This window comes from Capra hircus, chromosome 19, assembly GCF_001704415.2.
Source record: "Capra hircus breed San Clemente chromosome 19, ASM170441v1, whole genome shotgun sequence".
Taxonomy (NCBI): domain Eukaryota; kingdom Metazoa; phylum Chordata; class Mammalia; order Artiodactyla; family Bovidae; genus Capra; species Capra hircus.
This window is the reverse complement of record NC_030826.1, coordinates 50,613,799-50,622,102: the sequence shown is the minus strand read 5'-3', so window position 1 is coordinate 50,622,102 and position 8,304 is coordinate 50,613,799.

Below are 8,304 nucleotides of genomic sequence, written 5' to 3'. Positions count from 1 at the left end.
GGCCAGATGGCCTTAGATAACCAGTTCGGAGAGAAGGAGGAGGCTCAGAGAGGCTGAGGTTAGTTTGAGAACACACAGGATGATTGGAGGGGTGGGACTCTGAGCCCCTCCCCCAACTACACACATCCTGCTGGCACCGCCAGGCCAGGGTTGGGGGCCGAAGGGGTGTGTGTTCAAACCACTTCTCCAGAAGCCATGCAAGGGCTGTCAGCTGTGGGGCTAGGTCATTTGGGGTTAGGTTAGCCCCAGGAAGGTGGGAGTGGGAGCTGGTGGAGGTGCACCCTCTAGGGAACCTGGAGTGCCACACCAGGGCAACAGCAAGACCCAGAACGCCCTGGGGTGGATGGGTAGGGAGGGAGTTGAGGGCAGACTCACGAGGTCTCCCTGAAAGTCGATAGGTAGGGGGCAGAGAGAGCCAGGTTGGGGTCAGGTCATTCCTGGGGAAGGACAGAGGACGCCCATGGGCAGGTGGCCAGAGCGGCACCTCTGCCTCCCTGGGTGACAGGTGAGTCACCCTACCTGTGTGTCCACCAGGGCCTGTGTGAGTGAATTGTCTCAGAAAGCTAGCCCCCAGGAGCAGCCCTGACCCACAGGAGTCAGCCAGGGTTAGCAGTACTGAGCAGGCTCACAGATCCACTCCTGCCCACAGCATTTTCTTCCTGACCTTGCCCAGACACAGACTGAGTGTGCGGCTGGGAAGGGGCAGGCCTGGGGCCTGTAAGCAGGAGCAATTTGGCATATCTGCAGGTGCCTGTGTATTACCTACCTGGGAGCAAGGGAGGGAGTTTCAAGATGAAAATGTTCCCTCAGATTTTTTGGATGAATGTTCAGCATGCAGGATCTTATTTCCCTGTTAGTTGCTCAGTCGTATCTGATTCTTTGTAACCCCACGGACTGTAGTCTGCCAGGCTCCTCTGTCCGTGGAATTCTCCAGGCAAGAATACTGGAGTGGGTTGCCATTCCCTTCTGTAGGGGATCTTCCCAATCCAGAGATCAAACCCAGGTCTCCCATATTGCAGGCAGATTCTTTTACCACCTGAGCCACAAGGGAAGCCCTATAATACTAGAGTGGTTTGCCATGACCTCCTCCAGGGGATCTTCCAGAATTAGGGATCAAACCCGCAGCTCTTCTATCTCCTGTATTGGCAAGCGGGTTCTTTAGCACCTGGGAAGCCCTAGTTCCCTGACTAGGGATCAAGCCCGCGCCCCCTGCATGAAAGGACGGACTCTTCTCCACTGGATGGCCAGGGAAGTGCTATGTTCCCTCAGGCTTGGAAGGCTTGACTCCCTGGCTCTTCCTACTGCTGCTCTTGGGATATGGTTGTCACTTGAGCCCCACCCAGAGTCCATGGTTTTTTGTGGTTCTCCACAAGAGTTTGTTGGGCTTCCCAGGTGGCGCTAGTGTTAAAGAAGCTCTCCGCCAATGCAGGAGACTCAGAAACGTGAATTCGATTCCTGGATCAGGAAGATCCCCTGGAGGAGGACATGGCAACCCACTCCAGTATTCTTGCGTGGAGAATCCCATGAACAGAGGAGCCTGGGAGCCTGGTGGGTAGCAAAGAGTAGGACACGACTGAAGTAGCTTAGCATGCATGCCCAAGAGTTTAGGCTTTCCCCCTGTTTTTCCAGCTGATCTGAGATTTCTGGGGTACCAGTACTGAAGACTTCTCATTCTTGTCTTGGCCATTACTAAGCCCTAGGCCCTCAATGTCCTTCAGTTCTTCGGAATTTTCTCATGCTATTTCTTTTATATTTCCCCTCTTTCCTGTTTTATTTTTTCTATTCTTTGGTTTGGGGTTTTCTATTATTAGACTGGTCATACCTCCTGGTTGAATCTTTTAATCATCTTATTTTTTCTTCTATCTCTATTTTTTTTAACTTCCTGTAATGTTTTTTGAGTTCTGACCCTGCAGTGAAATTTCATTTTATTTACTTATTTTAGTTACACTGTGAAGCATGTGGATCTTAGTTCCCTGACCAGGGATTGAACCCATGCCCACTGCAGTGGAAGCGTGAATTCTTAACCACTGGACCTCCAGGGAAGTCCCTACAGTGGATTTAAAATTAGTTATTATGGTTTTAAAAAAATTTTTTGAGACACTTTCAGACACACTAATTATTTTTACCACTTGTCACACTTGTCTTATTTTCTTTTTATTTTCCTCTTTTAATTTCTAAACAATTTGGGAGTTGGTCTCGGACATTCTGACCTTTACTCCTTAATATTTCAGTGTCTTTTTCCTAAGAACAGGGACATTGTCTCATATAACCACAGTACAGCAACCAAAATCAGGCAGTTTCACATCAATATGACACAGTTCATCTAATCTGCAATCTAAATTTCAGTGATGACAGTTATCCCAATAATGTCCTACACAGAATTTTTTCCTGACCTAATCCAGGATCTGTATTGCATTTAGTTATCCTAACTTATGACACACTTAATCCCCAGAGCCTCACTCCTGTTCTCTGTACCATTTATAGCATATCACCCATGCTGCTGCTGCTGCTAAGTTGCTTCAGTAGTGTCCAACTCTGTGGGACCCCATAGATGGAAGCCCACCAGGTTCCCTCATCCCTGGGATTCTCCAGGCAAGAACACTGGAGTGGGTTGCCATTTCCTTCTCCAACGAGTGAAAGGGAAATTGCTCAGTCGTGTCTGACTCTTAGTGACCCCATGGACTGCAGCCTACCAGGCTCTGCAGTCCATGGGATTTTCCAGGCAGGAGTACTGGAGTGGGGTGCCATTGCCTTCTCTAGCATATCACCTATAGGTGAGAAGATTTTTATCAGAAGCAGACCAGCACTAATGCCTCAAGCTGACTGGCTTGACACGGTCCCCATGGGAACCATTTGATGAAGGTGCCCATGTGCAGAGCCTGTTTGACTGTAGGACCAGGCAATGAACCATTCCTGTTTTGGCCTAGAAGTCAGAGACAGAGCTTAGTTCTTTTTGAATCCCCAGCAAGGTTTCTGGCACACAGTAGGTACTTAATAAGTGCCTGTGATTGTTGGACATGAAGTGTCTGATTCTTTCATGATGGCCTGAGCCTCTGCAGATAGATTTGGCCTTGGCATGGGTGTTTGGCTGAGAAAAGAAGAGAACCTAAAGGCAAAGGAGAAAAGGAAAGATACCCCCATTTGAATGCAGAGTTCCAAAGAATAGCAAGGAGAGATAAGAAAGCCTTCCTCAGGGATCAATGAAAAGAAAGAGGAAAACAATAAAATGAGAAAGTCTAGAGATCTCTTCAAGAAGATTAGAGATACCAATGGAACATTTCATGCAAAGATGGGCACAATAAAGGACAGAAATGGTATGGACCTAAACAGAAGCAGAAGATATTACAAAGATGTGGCAAGAATTCACAGAAGAACTATACAAAAAAGATCTTCATGACCCAGATAACCACACTGGTGTGATCAGTCACCTAGAGCTAGACATCCTGGAATGTGAAGTCAAGTGGGCTGTAGGAAGCATCACTATGAACAAAGGTAGTGGAGGTGATGGAATTCCAGTTGAGCTATTTTAAATCCTAAAAGATGATGCTGTGAAAGTGTTGCACTCAATATGCCAACAAATTTGGAAAACTCAGCAGTGACCACAGGACTGGAAATGGTCAGTTTTCATTCCCATCCCAAAGAAAGGCAATGCCAAAGAATGCTCAAACTACTGTACAACTGCACTCATCTCACACACTAGCAAAGTAATGCTTAAAATTCTCCAAGTCAGGCTTCAACAGTACGTGAACTATGAACTTCCAGATGTTCAAGCTGGATTTAGAAAAGGCAGAGGAACCAGAGATCAAATTGCCAACATTCGTTGGATCATTGAAAAAGCAAGACAGTTCCAGAAACACGTCTACTTCTGCTTTTTGACTCCAGCAAAGCCTTTGATGGTGTGGATCACAACAAACTGTGGAAAATTCTTCAAGAGATGGGAATACCAGACCACCTGACCTGCCTCCTGAGAAATCTGTATGCCGGTCTAGAAGCAACAGTTAGAACTGGACATGGAACAACAGACTGGTTCCAAATAGGAAAAGGAGTATGTCAAGGCTGTATATTGTCACCTTGCTTATTTAACTTATATGCAGAGTACATCATGTGAAATGCTGGGCTGGAAGAAGCACAAGCTGGAATCAAGATTGCTGGGAGAAATATCAATAACCCCAGATATGCAGATGACACCACCCTTATGGCAGAAAGGGAAGAGGAGCTAAAAAGCCTCTTGATGAAAGTGAAAGAGGAGAGTGAAAAAGCTGGCTTAAAACTCAACATTCAGAAAACCAAGATCATTGCATCTGGTCCATCACTTCATGGCAAATAGATGGGGAAACAATGGAAACAGTGAGAGACTTTATTTTTTGGGCTCCAAAATCACTGCAGATGGTGACTGCAGCCATGAAATTAAAAGATGCTTGCTCCTGGAAGAAAAGCTATGACCAACCTAGATAGCATATTAAAAAGCAGAGACATTACTTTGCCAACAAAGGTCCATCTAGTCAAGGCTATGGTTTTTCCAGTAGTCATGTATGGATGTGAGAGTTGGACTATAAAGAAAGCTGAGCACCAAAGAATTGATGCTTTTGAATTGTGGAGAAGACTCTTGAGTCCCTTGGACTTCAGGGAGATCCAGCCAGTCCATCCTAAAGGAAATCAGTCCTGCATATTCATTGGAAGGACTGATGCTGAAGCTGAAACTCCAATACTTTGGCCACCTGATGTGAAGAACTGACTCATTTGAAAAGACCCTGATGCTGAGAAAGATTGAAGGCAGGAGGAGAAGGGGACAACAGAGGATGAGATGGTTGGATGGCATCACCGACTTGATGGACATGAGTTTGAGCAAGCTCCAGGAGTTGGTGATGGACAGGGAGGCCTGGGTGCTGCAGTCCCTGGGGTCACAAAGAGTCAGACACAACGGATTGACTGAACTGAACTGGTGTCTGTGTGTGTGTGTCTGTGTGCAGGCATCTGTGTGTTTGTTTGTGTGAAGGTGCACCCGAGCAGAGTCTGGGCAGAGGCTTCTGTGGTCACCTGCAAAATTGTGAGCTCCTGACGGTCCATGCCAAATATTGACACACCTTGGGCACTGGTGTGTCTGGAAACCCAGGTGGGCAGTAGGCAGTCGTATTTTGATGAAGCTGACCTGGTCCTCACTCAGTCCCATACAGCCGGGACTCACTCGGATAATGTGAATGCTCCTCTTATTCCAAGAATGTGCAAAGGTCCTGAGGTGTGGGTGCTGGAAGATTGCCCAGTGGTCATTGCCCTCAATCCTGTCCTTGTGGTCCCTTTGGAAACTTTTGGCCTTGCTGGAGCCCAGAGTCCTCTGGTCTTTCCCTCCCCTCTCCTGCCAGATATAGCCCTCGTCTCCACCTCTCCCCAGCCCCCCACCTTATGGCTTTACAGGAGACAAAAACCAGGAGATTCACCAACTTCGTACCCTGTCAGCCCCAATTGGGGGTCTTCCCAGCCCAGCCAGTAGGTCTCTGCTTAAAGTGGAACCGCCAAGATGGTGTGTGTGTGTGGGTGCATGTGTGTGCATGTGTGTGTGTGTGTGTGTGTGTGTGTGTGTGTGTGTAGATGAGGGTCTTGGGAGGAGGGGTCGGTGGGGGAGGTGAGAGGTCTTAAGAGATGGTGGTGGGTGGAGCAGGCTGGGCACCCCCAGTGTTTGCCCACACGGTGCAGTCTGAGATGTGGGCGCCCCCTCCCTTCTGCCCTGCTGAGGGGAGCTGTCACCCTAAACCGCCAGCAGGCCTCCAGTAAACCAACCTAGGCCCCCGCCCGCCCGTGTAAGTGGAACTGCGGGGCAGCGGAGAGCTCTGCCATGAAAAAATCATGAGGACACCAAGCTGTGGGCCTGTTTCAGGAACAATGCAGGAAGCTGGGCCCTGGGCGCCTGCCGAGCTGGACCCCAGATGGGCCCAGGAGTGAGGAAATCAGGGCCTCGGGCTGTGCCCAGCAGCACCTGGACCACCAGAACGGCCCTCACCTTGTGGGGCCAAGGAGTCCGGGGCAGAGGGTTAAGGAGGGACGGCAGAGGCCTGGCATGGGAGGGATGGGGTGCCTGGGGTGGGGGGGAGAAGAACACCTAGGGCAGCAGCTGGCCAAGGCCTGGGGCTGAGGCTCTGGGGTGAGGCGCCAGTGGTCTCCTCTGTGAGGAGAAGTTCCCAGACTCACTGCCCTGCGGGCAGGGGCCTTCTGCTGTTGCTCAGCGCCGGGAGTCCAGACCTGATTTGGGGAAGGTGTGACTGTGGAGGTTCCTTAGCCGGTGGGTCTGCCCTGGCCCCCATCCTGGGCCATTTCTTAGTTTCCAGGGCTCCAGGCCAGCTGAGGCAGGGACGGCCCCCTCCCCCAGCCTGCACACACACACCGCCTGTGCCAGCTCACACCACCAGCATCAGCGTTGCCCGGGCACTGAGCCTGGCGCACGCGCTGGTTGCCATGGCAGCAGGCAGCGTGCTGGCAGGAACCCAGGCTGGGCTCTAGCATCAAGGGCTGGCTGTCTAGACGTGCAGAGGTGGGGGTGCTTTCCCTGGTAGCCCCAGAGGGGCCTGGCTACGGGGAGTGGGAGGGGGGTCCCTCCAATGGCTAGGACTACCCAATCCCCAGCATTCCAGGAAAGGAACAGTTTCCTGAGAGCTGCCGGGTGAATGTTAGGGGTCTAGGGGGCTTTAAGGCCCTCTATGCGCCTGGTCCCACCTGGACACTAAGAGGGGCAGGAGGCCAAGGATTGGCCCCAGCCTTGTCTGCTGGGGGCGTCTGATAGATGAGGCCATTCCCACCTTCCGGGGCCAGCTGTGGCCCGAAGGGCCCATCTGGCTGTGCCCATCTGCAGATGGCCACTCCCTGTAGTAGGGGCCAGAGGCATGGCTCGTTGCAGGAAATGGCGCCCTCCTCCAGTCAAACATATTAAAGTTGGTGTGTTAGGCGGCCTGACATCTGTGCTCAGGCCTGGTCCTGGTTGCAGATGGCAGCTCAGGGTGGTGAGCACACACTGGGTTCATGCCCCCACCCATGGGAAGGGACGGGGTCAGGTTCAGAAGTGAGCAGGGTAAGTGAATGGGGCTCCGAGAGTGGCAGAGACCTTAGATGTCCCAGGGCGCAGGCTGGCCAGGGCAGTGGTGGGCACATTTGTATGCCCCAAGTGGGTGGCTGTGTGGACAAGTTCTGGCAGGGGGCATGGGGTTCTGTGGGAAGGGTGCTCCCCATTGCCTGCGGATGCTACCCCGGTGTGAGAGGTTCCCCGAAATAAACTCCCTTAGGCCACCCACAGCCTGGTCACCCTGCTGGGCAGCCTCGAGGGGGTTCTGAGGCTGGGATCCAGAGTAGCATCTCTGGGCTGGGGCTGACCCAGCAGGTGGCTGTGGATCACTCTGCCCAATTCCTGCCTGCGTGTACTACACACACACACACACACACACACACACACACCCAGACTTGCAGGCATCCTGCCCACCTGTCAGCAGATGCTGGGCCCATCACACAGGAACACCCACATCAAACATTCACAGGCAGTTATTAAGTACCTACTGTGTGCCAGAGCCTTGCAGGGGATCCAGAAAGGAACCATGACCCAAGAAGGCAGCTGGGCGAGGCCCTGAGATCCTGATTTGGGGAGGGAGGAAGGGAGGGAGGAGGGACCATCTGTGCAATCCTCCTCCCTCCAAGGAAGCCTGTGCTGGAAGGCCCGCCTCTCAGAACCCACCCCCCCAGCCCCCAGGGCCTGAAATGCCACCTGGTGGCTCATGCCCCTGGATCAGTGCTGGGGAGCCCCACCCTACCCCCACTTGGGGCTGTGGGACCTGAGAATTGAGAGGCCACGGGCACTTCTGGCTCTGCTGCTGAGAGGCTGCCTGGAGCCAGGCCTGCTTAGCGCCTGGTGGCTGGGCTTCCTCCTGCAGGGCACGTGATGCCCATGAGCGCCCTGCCAGCATCAGTCAGCGTTAATGAGGCTGTCGTGCTAATCGGGCCCGGCTGGGCTCCTTCAGAAGGCTGGCTGGGAGTTGGGAGTGCAAAAGGAGAGAACAGTGCCCATGCCTGGGGTGGCCACGGGCACAGCTGCCCCTCAGGCTGCCCATACACATGGGAACTGAAGTGTGGACAGCATCACGGCTGGTACGGCCAAACCAGGACATTTCCCTGGCATCAAGGGCTGGGCAATGCAGTCCCCTGGGAACGTGGAGGGATTTCATGTGGGCATCATCTCTGCGGAGGCGGTGCAACCCCAGATTACATCTCCCTTACCATGGGGTGCCTGGCACACAGCCTAGTCAGTCAGTGTCCCATAAACCCCTGTTG